Source organism: Protopterus annectens, chromosome 1.part2, assembly GCF_019279795.1.
Source record: "Protopterus annectens isolate FY-2018-M chromosome 1.part2, PAN1.0, whole genome shotgun sequence".
NCBI lineage: Eukaryota > Metazoa > Chordata > Ceratodontiformes > Protopteridae > Protopterus > Protopterus annectens.
This window is the reverse complement of record NC_056727.1, coordinates 328343483-328359550: the sequence shown is the minus strand read 5'-3', so window position 1 is coordinate 328359550 and position 16068 is coordinate 328343483.

Below are 16068 nucleotides of genomic sequence, written 5' to 3'. Positions count from 1 at the left end.
CCTGTATGCATATATCAGATCAATCTGCATTTGTGGGTGGGGATTTGTAATGCACACATGTGCACACATATTGTGAATGTCAGCAATCTAGGTAGTAGCACAGCTTGTAGTGTACATGTTCATAAATGCACATATTAACCTGTACCACTGCCACATGTGTGCGTGCTGACAGTAACTCTCTCCCACAACTCCATAGGTCCCTCTGGTGTGGCTGGGGAACATCAACCTGAAGCTGGTGAGTGTGGAACTGTCATGTTGTGGCTCACTTATACCCTAGGCATTTTAAGGGCAGCCAGTTTTCCATGCACACAACTGTTACACTTAGCCATATTGCAATATGTGCATGTTCACTTGTGGTGGGGTTCACTGCAGTGTATCACATTGTTCATCGCAGGAGCCTAATTGCAGGAACTGTAACATATTGGCATGTACTTTTGTGTAGATGTAGCCACTGTGCTATACAGGAGTACATTGGTAGTGTGTACATGAGTGCACTGTGTGTTAGGTGAAGGTCCATCACATACCCCCACTTCTCACGTATCGCACAGGTATATAGTAGTAGCAACATTAACTGGATGTAGTTGCACTGCATGTTGTTGAGTGCCTGTTCAGAGTGTGTGTTGTGGTCTGATTGTGTCTTGTGCATGGCATAAGTCAGAAGGTGTGGTCTGTATAATGCCTTTATGGCACCCCACGTGTGTGTGTGTGTGTGTGTGTGTGTGTGTGTGTGTGTGTGTGTGTGTGTGTGTGAGTGTGTGTGCGTGTGTGTGTGTGTGTGTGTGTGTGTGTGTGTGTGTGTTCTGTGGATCAGCAAACATTATAGTCACTATAATAAATATCTTAATAATTAGTATTAGTATTAATAATATTAACAATTAGAAGTAATTTACGTATGTTGTCTTCCCCTCACAGGTGAACATGGGGGTTGGGGTCTCTCCCCCTCACAATCTGATGCCCATGTCTCATTGGACTCTGATGATGATGATGGTGGCCATAGTGAGACACAGGGGGTTGTTGGGCCTGAATCTGTGCCATTGGTTGACATCCCCCTTCCACCCCAATGTCCCCGCACACTGTCAGTATGCCCACATATACCCAGTCCCCAGCAGCCACAGATATTGGACAGTCGGAGGGTGGTGGCATCGAGCAGGGTACTGTGGTGACTATTGCATCTGTGTCTGTAGACACTTGCTATAGCCATAGTGCTGGTGAGGTCCCACACAGGCAGATTGACAGGGGTGCTCAAAGGAGGACTGCTTCCCATCCAGCCCCTGTCAGAGGTGTCACAGCATGTGTCACGCAACACATGTTTCAGTCCATCATGGAGACACAGGCATGTTGTGAACGGTACACCAGATGGATGCTCAGGGTCATGGATGCAACACTTTCTGGCATGTGTGACACCCTCCATGACATTAGTGATGCAGTATGGCATTTCACTAATGTTGTGGATAGACGGTGGGGTGAGACATTGTCAGTCCTTAACTGTGCAATGTCTGTGCTTGAACATGTGGTGGGAGTAGGATGTCGGACACATGGACGTTGGCCAGCAATGTCAGCTGTGCACATTCACACTCCCAGCACTACCAAAAGGAGGGTGCTGTCCACACCACAGTGTAGCAGGCCATGGGCACGTGGTCCTGGCCAGCTGGTCCTGTGAGGGATGCAGACTCAACAGACAGCAGTCAATGTCAGGAAGTAGTACCACATCTGGCTTTGGGCATGTTGGTGCCAGTGACACTCCTGGAAGGGCCAGTTCCCATGTCCATGGCCAGAGACGGTGAACTGTACATCCTGCTATGTACGGTCTGTGGCTGTCCAACATACCCTTGTGTAAGGCTAGCACATGGCTTGACTGTGTGCATACACACACTCACACATCACTATCACATGCAGGTCACCACCAGACACACACAGCTCCTCTCCATGGTCCAGTTGAACACCACCCCTCCAGACACACACACATGATGTCAATTCTATGACTCAGCCTAGGCCTTTGACAACCACACACCACACCCTGTGCATATGATGATACCTGTGCCACATCCCTGCTATCCATATCATCAGTGCAGGCACATGCTAATATGTGTCTGATGCACAGGGTGAATATAGTACAGGTAATGCCACTGTGCAGTGTACTACTGTTATGCTGTTTAAGGTGCTGTCTGCTGGGAATTGTCATGGATACACATCAAAATGTATATACCTTTGTGGCATGATGTTTTATTGCTGTTAGTACTGCTGACTGACTGTTGTCACACAGACCTTATTCTGTTTCTCTTCCAGGTGTCTATGTGTGTATGCCCTGGGGAGCTGCTGCCATTACAGAAGCCAAGTATGGGGGAGTGGAAACACAGAGACCTTTTCATCACCAAGGTATGGCTGTATATGTGCATGTTTACTTAGGTGCATATGCATGCAACAGTGTGTGAGGGACAGTGGGGGCAGACAGCATAACCTTGCATTCATAACCTTAACACAGCCAGCTAGCCTTCATACAGGTCTATATTATAACCTCAAATGATTAAAAGAGCGAACGCTCTTTAACCAACCCATTAAAATCGAAAGCACTAAATCCTGAACACATGGAACAGTGATTTTTTTCCCAGGGAAAAAAAAATCACTGTTCCATTTTTGGGACTTTGCCATTTCCTCCACTGTGGTGCGATCTCAGTGTTGGTATATTTAAGTAAGGGGTGTGGGGGGCACAACCCCGCACTTTATTTTGTGTTTGGATGTTTTTGGGGAAACAATCGCTGTTCTGTGTGTTTGGGATTTAGTGCTTTTGATTTTAAGGGGTTGATTAAAGAGCGGTCGCTCTTTTAATAATTCCAGGTTATAATATAGACCCCCTTCATACATGTCACCTGGGTGTTCCATAGGATCACAGGTTCATAGATGCAGATAAGGTTAATAGAGTACTGGCCATGGGTCACTTACAAACCTTGCCATTACTTTATCCCCAACAGAATCATCAATCAACACCCCTAGCAACGTCATCTGAGAGCCCACGTGGTTGTGCACATTCACACTCCCAACACTACCAAAGGGAGGGTGCCCCTGGCATTGCTGGGCACAGGTTGAACCCCAGAGACAGATGTTGTTTTTCTCATCCATTCAACCTTGATGCACTTGATGAGGATATGCATGGTACTGTGTTTGACAAGTTTAGGGAGTGTAGGCCTGACACAGGGCTGACTCTGGTAGCCAAACCTGACTCTCCAGCATGTGTTTTTGCTATCACCTATGTGATGCATGCCTCTTGTGCCAGTAATACACACAGAGTTATACTCTCATATATGGGGCAGCTGCTGAAGGTCTAAGCACAACATTGCCATCTAGGCTTGCCACAGACACCTGTGGACAACCTGAGCAATAACCAGTGAGGCAGTATTGATTACAGGCTGTCTGTGTGGAACAGGTGTTGAGGGCCATGGCTGTCCTTGGTGGATGTTAACATAGCCTTTACAGTTTCTGCAGATGTCTGCATAGGTGCATAGCAGACCGGCCATGCTGCTAATGTATTGTTGTACTGACTGAGGACTATTCAGAGGTAGTCTCAACCATTTGTCTGGATGCAGTCCCCTTACCTATGTGGTGAACCACATATAAGATTTTTCTGAACACTGCCAGTACTTGCTGCCTGAATGCAACATTGTTGGCATCCTGAGTACCCAGGTCTGTCATTGCAGTCTATGTGTTTATGGGGTTGGTGCTGATGTGGGGAATACTGGGCCCATGTCCTTGCTGTATGGTATACTCACACTGTTGTCTGCATTCAGCATGAGGCCATGACCTTTGCACCATTCCATACCCACTGTATGGTCCATTGCAGTGTGTTAACAGCAGTTTGTGAATCAATGACTGACTGCACAACACTTACATTTGACACAGCCTTAGGCAGTACCTACATATGTGGGTGGTGGCAGTTAGCATTCATGCCTATACACATGTGCGTCATTGGGGCAGCAGTTAGTCACAGGGCCTTCACATGTCTACATATTGCACCCACATAGGTGACACAGATTGTGGTTGCCACCTTATCAAATATGGACTGTGGGACATGTCTTGTAGTAACATGACAGTTGGCAGGACATACCATACCCACAGCAAGTGCAACACACAGGACGTTTTGTGTGACATTACCTTAGCTTGCACTATTTGTCATAACCTTAAGATGCTTCTGATGTGCAGTAACTGCTCTATGCAATTAGTAGACAACTTTATGAAATGTTTGTTGTCCTACACTCTCGGGACCTCTGTATTGTTTCACTTGTTGTCACAGGTCACACCTTGTCAAACATGGACTGCAACCTGTAGGGTGGTGCAGATGGTGGCCATACCTCTGACCTCTAAATATGTCTGCAGTATGTCCTGATGTTTGCACATATTTGTTTTTCTTTTTCTCATAACATTGTGGTTTTCTGGCAAAATGTTGGAAAAGCATGACAGACTAACATTACAAATTAATGATGGATAGTATCATGTCACAACACATATCCTTTGGAAAGTTCATTCAAATGCACAACCTGTTCTGCTATCTACTTTCCATGCATGTCACAGCAATATGTGAAGCTTGTGCTCAGTGTTTGGCCTTTGCCCCACTTTTCCTGATGGCGTTAACCAGATGTCTGTCTGTGAGGGTTTGAGAGGTATGCTGGTGGCTGTAACACAGTTAGACTGCTGCAAGGGGATATACATAAATATACACAGACACCCACTCATGGTGTGTCCTTATTGACAGTAGAATCTCTATCTGTTTAATTTTACATATGATATTGCGATATACATGACACAAGTACCACAAAGCTACTATAGTGTTGCTATCTCCCACTACTGTTCAGGTGGGTGACAGTTGCACTGTCTGTTAGGATTGCCAATGGGGGATTTACAGGCCCTTAACATGGTAGATCCATCACAAACACACACACAGCTGAATGGGGATATGCATTGACACACACATGTACAAAGAGCTGACACTTTTCTGATTAGAATACCCACCTATCCTGTTATGTACAATACAGACTGATATAATTATTGCATGCGCCACAGTGCCTTTGTGTTAGAAAATGTGTAATTGTGCTTCTAAGGTGGATGATATCTGTAGGGGCCCTGACTATACTGGCAATGGGGGAGTTAACAAGGTGGAACAGGCACACAAAATGGTATAACCATCACATACACACAGGCAAGACAGCCACAGGGGATATGCATACAGAAACACATACACTCACACAGTTGTCAATAGTTAGATTAGAACACCTGCCTATCTACTTATATGTACCATAGTGCATATTGTATGCACCATGGAGATTATATGCCAGGGACATAACTCACAACCTCTTACACCAATTAATATTGGGAATTGTTATGGCTAGGCTTGTATAGGCCCTAGGGCTGATAGACTAGTACCAACCTATGAACCTATGAATTCCTTCATGAATAGTGGGATAAACCACCCAAAATAGGGACTGTTTTCACATATTGCTCTTACAAACCTAGACAAGTGGTAGGGTAACAGATTTTGCATCAACATGATGTTTCAAAGTGGTATGATGTTTGAAGTCAACATGTCTGTCAGTATGGCAACTGTCACATATTTGCCAATGATTTGCCATAATACCCCATTGTTATGAGACATGGAACACATGTATGTTGCAAAACATCTGGACATTCTGCATACATCTGTACAGATGACTGGTATGGCCTATAATATTAGACATGGTGCATCTAAGGTGGGTGACATCAACCGGCTCTTTAAAGTAATGCCATGGGAAGGAGGTCAACAGGCATCAAAATGGTATAACCAATGCACACAACAGCCACAGGGGATATGCCTCGCACACAAACACGCACACCCATATTCAGCAGTATAGCTGACTGCATTGAGACTCAACCTTCTACCTACCTAGTTTTATATACTATAGTGTTGCCTACTTATCGCATGCACTAAGGAGCTTATATGCCTAGATAGTGTCCAACAGTGGATCTAAGGTGGATGACATGAACAGGCTCTGTAAAGTAATGCAATGGGGGATCACCATGGTGGAACAGACCTCAAAATGGTATAACCAACACACTCACATGAGGATATGGTTCTCACACACACAGTATCACAGCTGCCAGTATTGAGATTAGAACCCCTATCTATCTAGCTTTCTGTACTATGTGCAACACAGAGTTTACATGGCTGAAGACTCTCCAAAGGTACTTCTAAAGTGAATGACATCAGCAGGCTTTGTAAAGTAGGGCAATGGGAAGTTTACTGGGTGGGAAAGACCACAGACACACACACACACACACACACACACACGGCAGGTGAGGTGAGATTACAACTCCTAGTTCACCTAATATATGCTTTTATTTGAGTTGTCATGGCCCTTTTTTTATTTTTACATTCCAGTACACTGTTAGTAACCACATACATTTTTCCTGCAGACACAGCTCCTACATGGATGCCTGTCTGCTTCCTGGATTGTAAATTCACATCATTTGCATGTTTTTCACCAGAAAATGAGGTGATTTGCATTATGTGGTCACTTTCATGTCAGAACAGTGCTGTGAGGCTCGTGCACACCCCCAGCCGTGTTTCCTGGATCGCTCGGCCTCCTGACTTCATGTTCGGTCCGCAGCACTATTTCTACACGGAGAATCTTTCTGTGTAGGGCTTGTTGAATTATCCCCTCATTCTTATCCACTAAACAGTTTAGCAAAGACTTCAGTTTCTGTCTCATTGCCAGGCCATAAACTTTCTGGCAAATAATGTCATCTCTATTGTTCTCAGGTGTCCCTTGTGTATAGCATACAGCATCGTGAGACATAACTTGGCTGAAATTACTATTCTGGGACTATACATCAAAAATGTTATTGCTATTTGGATAAGTGTTCTTCTCTAGCAGAAAAAGTGAGATCAGCATGTCATTGCCCCTGGGTCATTGTTCTATCATCAGCTCATGCACATAGTATTGCATTATGTTTGGTTTCCCTTTGTATTAAAGCATTCACCTATAGCTAACTGTGCAATGGCAAACACAAAGTACAGACCTACTGGAGCTAATTTTTTTAGTTCTAGAGGCTTTTCATACATTTGTGGCAGCCAGTTTGCATCACCTTGTTGCCCTGCTTCTTGTATTCAATATCATATGTGTGTCACTCTAGCAAATAACTGTGCAATCATAACATATTTGTAGTCATGAAAGAGTAATCCTTTCTTTAGCCAAAAATAAGTCAGCTGTGATGAGTAATGTAATTAATATGAAGATTTTTCTACATTAGATCTTGCCAAATGTCTTTACACCTCGGACCAAAGCAGGGACTTTTCTGCCTATCTGGATATATTCAATTTCAGCTTAATCATTAACTGTAAATCAAATGCTTCTGATTTCCACACAACCACAATTTCATAAGAAGAAGCATAATTTAATAACATATCTGGTACATTTAGATCAAAGTGGGCAAACACCTTGAGTGACATAATCAATTCTTTTGATAACTTGATCACATTTTCACAGTCCTTCATCCATTTCTATATAGATCTTTTCTGAAGCAATATTTCTTTATTGGTGTAATGCTCCTGTGTGGCTTATAGAAACATATGGTAATGGTTCATCAGTCTGTGAGAAAACCTCAGCTAGGGTTCTGGGTAAGGAATATGTACTTGCAGCACAGTTTACACCTTATCCTCTGCCTCTGATAGTCAATTATTTTATATGACATGCCAGTCACATGGCTCTCAGTATGCAGGTTCAGATTTCTAATATTCACTCTAATCTCAGTTTGTTTTAAGCCCATATTATTTTAACCAGTTTTGCAAATTACCAAGAATATTGTTGGCCTTCTCTACAATTACTAATACATCATCTTGATAGCAATGCATATTAGGAATTCATTGAAATGGGCAGTCCATTGGTTGCACCCATATAGGAGACAGAGATGTCATTCTGAAAGTCAGTCTGTTATTTAGAAACATCACTTGTTCTGAATTTCATAGAAGCAGTTTTATTTTCTGTTTATGTATATGTCTATGCCATAGTTATTTTTAATTGTTTCTCCTATCAGAGGTACAAAAAGTTTTTTTTTGGCAGGGGATGCTGTGTACCATACAGTCTGTAACTTTAGTCGCAGTATCTCCACATAATTTTATACTGACTTGCCTTTCTACTGAACTTGCACTCTGGGTGTAGGCTATTTATTGCTTTGATCCTTAGAGAACATTCATTCCACCTTAAGCATTAAAGCACAAAGTACTACCATAGCTTTATTGAATTCTTAGCTAATGTTTAGTTCCATTTTAGTTTTAGACCTTTCAGTTTTGCTCCATATGTAGCAGCGAGTACTGGCTTAGACAGCTTAAGCTACAGTAATAAACATGCTAGTTTCTCATCTGTGGTGAATTTATTTATTTTCTTAGCAGTCATCTGTAGTTTTCTAGTTTTCTTCTAAGTCGAGCTTTCAGAAGCTGTTTATAAAGCACTGAACTTGACTTCAAAACATATGTAATTTTAAAAACAGCTACCCAGTCCCTTTATTCCTCTGCTTAGTTTTTACCTGGATTCATCCCAGCTTTATAATCCATAACTTGCACCAACCATGCATTTTTTTCAGCATTGGACCAAAAATTCAGAACTTAATTCTACTCTCCATGAGTACATTTATTAAACATATTTTCATTAAAGCTAAACTGCTAATATCCTGTTTATTTATTTATTTTTTATTTATTTAACATGTGTTAACTGGGAAAGTCTGACTGAACACAGGTCCTTTTTCAGCGGACGCCCAGGGAGAAAAGCTCCATATAAAAATAAGCTAATACGACACAGATACAAGTAGAGTGTTATAAACACAGTAAAAACACAATTAAATATGCATTATGGGACACTTTGTGTCATTAAAACATAGTACTAGATATTATTTGTATTTATACGTACAATTACTAAGACTGATTCTAATATAGTATCAGCATTAGGAACATGCAGGATTAGTTAGGAGCCGTACATGGACATATCCAGCTTTTGGATAGGTGAGTTTTCAGTAAAGCTTTAAATTGGGGTGAGGTTGTGGTGGATATTATACTAGGAGGTAAAGTATTCCAGATTTTAGCTATACAGTTGGAGAGGATGGATTCCCCAGCCTGATTACTGGCAATGGAGACTTTTATCAGGAATTTATTATTGGATCATGAAGTTCTGGTACTGGAATATGGTTGTAGTAGATTTTGCATGGCAAGTGTCTTTTCTTTATTGTGGAGTAATTTATGGGCCATGGTTATTTGGTTGTAAAGTAGGAGCTGAGGAAACTCTAGCCAGTTGAGCTGCCTTAGTGATGTACAGTGATGAGACCTGGAGTTTGTGTTGGCTGCAAATCTTGCAATTTTATTATAACATGTTTCAAGTTTTGTGAGGTCAGATTTTCTGAGGTTGGTGAGAATCAGTGATGTATACAGAAGGGTTGAGATTAAGTGTGTTTGAGCTATGGTGGCTTTAGTGTTGTTTGTGAAGTAAGTTTATTCCTATACAGACTACCTAGTTTTTTGTGGACTTTTTTATGGTTTGAGACATGTGGAAATCAAATCTCATGTTATTGTCTATTTCAACACCTAGCAGCTTGTGGGTGAAATTATGGCTTTATTGACAGATTGGATAGTGAATGAGGAGGGGGCAGTTGTAGCTTTGGCAGGATGAAATAGCATAAGTTTTGTTTTACTGGGGTTCAGGATGAGGTGGGAGTTAGTTAGCCAGTTTTTGATTGCGATAAATGAGTTTTGGGTGAGCACTTGTAATTCTTGAATAGTAGGGGCAGTGCAAATTACTGCGGAGTCGTCGGCATACTGAATTAGGGATGCCTGTGGGACTGAGGTGTGGAGGTTATTTGTGAATAATGAGAAAAGGAGGGGACCTAGTATGGAGCCCTGAGAGACACCTATGGTGGTAGGTAAAAGGGGTGATAGATCTCCTTGCCATTGTACTGCTTGCTGTCATCCAGCCAAATAGTCTTGGAACCAGTCAAGTGAAGATTGGGAAAAATTTAATGAAGAAAGTTTGGTAAGGAGTTTGCTGTGGGAGACCATATTGAAGGCTTTCGATAGGTCTAAGAAAATACAGGATACATATTTGTGATTGTTTCTGTATTGGTTTACTGTGTTGGTAAAAGCTAACAGGGCAGTGGTTGTACTGTGGTTTAGATAGAAACCATGTTGTGGCTGAGTTAATATGTTATTTGTTTGCAGGTAGTGCATAAGCTGTGTGTGGACAATTCTCTCTAATATTTTGGACAGTGGGGATAAGATCACAATAGGTCAGTAGTTGGCTAGATCAGTACAATTGCCTCCTTTGTAGAGTGGGATTATGTGGGAAGTTTTCCATAAGGTTGGGATTTTGCATTCCACTATGGATCTGTTTATAAGTATTGAAACTGTAAATTACTTGTTTCTTTGAGTTGATTGATTGTCTGATTATATAGGTTGGGAGATGATCACTTAGGCAGTCTGGGAGACAGCCAGAGTGGAGAATGTGAAGTGGTTTGTTAGTTAGTATCCAGTCTAGTATGGATTGTTTATTGGATGTTCTACTTATCCTAGTAGGGGTTTTTATGAGTTGGGTAAAGCTATGCAGGTTAATGTGATTAGGAGTCTATATTTGTCTCCTAGGATAATTGTTTCTTGGGGTAGGGATTTGTCAGCCAGGCTTAGTATGTTTTTCATTACAAAGGTATTTTTACCAGAAGGGATGTAGGTTCCAATTAGATTAATATGTTTGTTTGAGTTCAGGGTAAGTTTGGCAAGCAATACTTCTGCTTTGTCAAAAGATGGGCTGTCTTATTTGGAAGCTTCTAGTGATAGATGATTTTTATATAGAAAGGCAACACCACCACTCTTTTTCCCTGATCTGTCAAGCCGTAGGATATTATACCTGGATGGAGAATCTCATTATTGGAAGTGGCAGGTTTAAGCCAGGTTTCAGTGAGTATGACTATATATGGGGAGTATACTGCTAGATTGGCATGTAGGTCCTGAATTTTGTTGTTGATACTTCTAATATTAAGGTTTAGAATTAGATGGCTGGATTTGCCCCTAGTGAGGATTGTTGAGCATTTGCTTGTTTGAAATATGCAGTAGTAAGGCAGTGGGGATTTGTATGGGGGCCAGAGTTGGGATGAATGTCACTACTAAGAGTTAAGTTGGAGGTTATAGAGACCAGAGTTTTTAGGAATTTAAGTAGATGGCTATCGTATTTTATAGAAGGAGTAGCTGTGGTAGCATGAGGAAGTAGGGAATAGTGAGTGAAATGTTGAATACATATGTTAAACGTGGATGGTGATATAGTGGGGTCTATATTAAAATCTCGAAGTCTGACAATATCGAATATGATGTTGTCGACACAAGAATACCGAAAGCACACTACATCGAATATTTAAACGGAAAATCTCCGTAGGGGGAGATTTCCGTTTACTTCAATGTAGTGCATTCTCGGAGTTTGTATATTTAAGTAGGGGGTGTGGGGGTGCAGGGAGGCTTGCCCCCCTGCCTACACACTATTTAGTTTTTTTTTTTTTTTAATTTAGTATTTTTTTTTTGGTTTCGATGGTTTAAGACTTCGATCACTAAAGTTAGATCTGTAGTGATTCGAAGTTTTAAACCTTTGAGATTATAATATAGACCCGATATAGTGATGTTAGGAGTTGTCTGAGTTAAATTAATGTGTGTGGAGGTAGTGTGGCATGTGACTGGGTGTTGAATGGTAGTATGGTAGCTGGAGTAGTGGGCTTCCATAATTAATAATGTATGCGTAACAAGGTGTGTCAGTATCCTTTTGATGGTTGGGAACATAGAATTGGATCACTTCATTATTGTAGCTATCAAATGTATATTGTTGGAAGAATGTTATGTTTATAGTATGTTGCTAAATTGAGGTTAGAGTGAAAGGTATAAATACCTGCACTATATATAGAGAGGTTGGGTAGCAAGTAAGGTAGAGTGGTGTTACGTTATGATTGGCTGAGATAGGGAGCGTGTGGCTACGCACTTTCTCAAAGAAAAGAATCAGTCAGGTTTGTTTCAACCATAACCCCTGTAAGTATATCAATAACAGTTACAGGATATGATATACAGCCTTATCTTTTATTTATTTTATATGTTTTCTGCCTTTAATTTACTTATGCCCTATTTAGCAAAGCTGGGGGGGTTTGCCCGTGTAGATGATAATCTACTACAGACAAGGTATTATAGAGTCTGCTATAATTTTTCTGTTCTATATCCTGCTTATTCTGTTTTAACAGTACATAGACCTAGAAGGGAGATAATTATACTTCAAGTGTATGCTCTACTATATCTTGCGGGAGGAACTGGGACGCCTACTATAGTTTGCTGGAGGAACTGGGATGCCTAGAGGGGAACCCTTAGCTGTGTGCAAACCCATTAAAGATAGTACAGTAAATCACACCACATGTTTACAGTCTCATAAAGTGATACATACACTGGTGATACAAGTTAAGCAATTTACTGATCTATTTCTGTGGGTGCTGCAGTATCCAAGCTACCACTTTTCAAGGGGTGAATCAGCATGCAAGTTTTAGTTTGAGGGAAACTGGTGATACAAGTTAAGCAATTTCCCGATCTATTTCTGTGGGCGCTCCAGTATTCAAGCTACTAATTTTCAAGGGGTGAATTAGCAAACAAGTTTTAGTTTGAGGGAACTGGCCAGTACACTGCTAAGGGAATGCTGCTAGGGACTGGAATTCCGAGTTCACTAAATATTTAAAAATTATTTTTAAAATTCAAAGTTTTTCAACTCTCAGCTGTAACATAATCAAAGTTTCATGTTGCTGTTGTGGTTACTCTGTAAATACATCTATCAAGATGGCAAGATGATAAAAAGAAAAAAAATGCCTTTTTCACTGGATTGAAGCCTATTTTTGATGGAAGTGCAGGGACTCCTAGAGGGGCACCCTTAGCTGTGTTTACGCCCATTAAAGATAGTATAGTAAATCGCACCATATGCTTACAGTCTCATAGAGTGATACATACACTTGTGGTACAAGTTAAGCAATTTACTGATCTATTTCTGTGGGTGCTGCAGTATCCAAGTTACCACTTTTCAAGGGGTGAATCAACATGCAAGTTTTAGTTTGAGGGAAACTGGTGATACAAGTTAAGCAATTTCCTGATCTATTTCTGTGGGTGCTGCAGTATCCAAGCTACTGCTTTTCAAGGCGTGAATCAGCATGCAGGTTTTAGTTCGAGGGAAACTGGTGATACAAGTTAAGCAATTTCCCGATCTATTTCTGTGGGTGCTGCAGTGTCCAAGCTACCGCTTTTCAAGGGGTGAATCAGCATGCAAGTTTTAGTTTGAGGGAAACTGGTGATACAAGTTAAGGAATTTCCCGATCTATTTCTGTGGGTGCTGCAGTATCCAAGCTACTGCTTTTCAAGGGCTGAATCAGCATGCAAGTTTTAGTTTGAGGGAAACTGGTGATACTAGTTAAGGAATTTCCCGATCTATTTCTGTGGGTGCTGCAGTATCCAAGCTACTGCTTTTCAAGGCATGAATCAGCACGCAAGTATTAGTTCGAGGGAAACTGGTGATACAAGTTAAGCAATTTCCCAATCTATTTCTGTGGGCACTGCAGTATCCAAGCTACCACTTTTCAAGGAGTGAATCAGCATGCAAGTTTTAGTTTGAGGGAAATGGCCGGCACACTGCTAAGTGAACACTGCTAGGAGTGGGATTCCGAGTTCACTAAATATTTAAAAATTATTTTCAAAATTCAAAGTTTTTCAACTGTTAGCTGTGACATAATCAAAGTTTCATGTTGCAGTTGTGGTTACTCTGTTAATACATCTATCAAGATGGCAAGATGGTAAAAGAAGAAAAACGTATTTTTTACTGGATTGAAGCCTATTTTTGATGGGGGTGCAGCAGTGCTCTATGTTTATATGACTTGCTCAGACAAACATAGTAGGCAAATAGAAACTGAGGGAATCAAACCATAGGGCTATAGGAAGAAACTTGTTATTAGCTCATAGCTTTAATCTTCTACATAAATTGCTATACATATTATCTGCGCTGCGGGACTTCATTTTGGTTGTGATTGCTTACCATGTTGCCTTAACTTGTTTTATACTAACAATTTGTAACTGATTAAGCCTAATAAAAAGCTTTATGGTCCAGTATGCCTACCTGTAGAATAAACAAATGCATAAATAAGTTCTGCTTGGTATGGAATTATGACTATATCATTCTTTTCTATGAGCATGTAATATCGTATCCTTCTCTTTAACTCGATTTGTATATGTATAGTATAAGCTAAAATTTGCTACACTTAAGAAATAGTTTTATTTAAGCTGATACTGCAAACTGCAAATGTTGTTAATCAAAAGACTGCAAGTATATGGACATGTCTATGCTAAAGGGGATTATCTTATCCTGAACAGGAAGAAAATGTGTGGTAAGAGGCCTTAGAAGATCTTTCCAGTAAACAGAGAGGAACACATACAAGGACCTTGCTAAAGGATACTTTGGGGTGTGAATCTGTTTTATTAGAGTTAACTGATAACAGCTAGGTATATGATTGCTTTAGACCATTAGAATTATATCACTGTATATATTTTAGTGCAATTTATAAGCAAGCAGAATTAGATCATCAGTAGGGTATGTCTAATTCCTTTGCCTTTACATTGTAATCTGTGTGTCATATCATCTTTATTCATCCATTCATGCCAGCTGTGCATTAGCTTAATTATTTATACTTTATGTTTAATAAATTCCTGTTTCTGTCTTGTCAACCAGTATCAAGGAGTCATAATTTCTTATACTGATCAAGTGCTTTTACCTACTGTGTGCCACATGGTGCTGTTTTCTCTGCATCACTCACATACAGATTCCACATTTTTTGTCTTTGTATACCATTAGAACAGCAATTATTTCACAGTGGCAATAGTTTCACCCATATCCCACTTCAGTAAAAACTTTTGATTTGACTTCTTGTTATATGTTTGAGGACTGTAAGTGTGATTTTAAGAACTGCTAATTCTGAAATGGCTGTGCCTTGGAGAATTCTGTCTTCTCAGAGGTGCGTAGATGTTGGCCTTAGCACATACAAGTAGTAGGAGTATGGGGTCGCAGCCCCTGCACTGGAGGTGCAGGAGGCTTGCTCCCTGTTAAAAAATTATTTTAATGTGTAACAGCAAATTTTGCACTTTGCTGTTATTTGAAGAAGCTTGCACTTTACTTTTTAGATTATAGTCTCAGATTTCTAGTAAGTTGCCTGTTGAGTCACCTAAAGGTATGTATAGGAATATTTTCTCATACTGTTTATGCAAATGATTTATAAAACAGTTTATATATCTCTGTGCTGTTTTTATCCAAATAAATTCCCTGTTAGTTTGGCTCACACCATATACTTCATGTTGTTTGATTTTATTTTGGTTCTTTCATATGCCATTTTGTACACATTACAATTCTTATTTGCCATCATACATCTTACATTTGCCAGCATGTTCGTCCTGTTACCTTTTAGTTGCACATCTTCTAATTAGAACTTTCCTACAGGATTTTCTGGCTCCTCTAGGTGTGAAATTCCTCAAGTGTAAATTGCCTGAAGAAAAATTCAGCAAGGTGCCAGCAATGACTTAATTCTTTTGGGAGATTTTACCATATTTTGGACTTCGTGTGACCATAGAATTAGTGTGGGTCCCTGTTGAAATGTTGGCACTCAAAAATGTTAAGTGCCAAAAAGCCGAAAAAAAAAAGACTGAAAACCAGAGAAGAGTGACTCTCAAAAATCACTCTTTTCTTTAAAACTTATTTTGTAGGCAAGCCCCCCCCCCACTGCACCCCTCAAATTTGTATGTACCAACTTTGAGACTGACATATACAAATCAGATCTACTGGCCATTCAGTCTCTGTGTTTTGGAACTCGCTCTAGAAGGTCCTGACATTTTAAATGATTGCCAGTTTGTGTGTGTGTGTGTGTGTGTGTGTGTGTGTGTGTGTGTGTGTGTGTGTGTGTGTGTGTGTGTATATATATATATATATATATATATATATATATATATATATATATATATATATG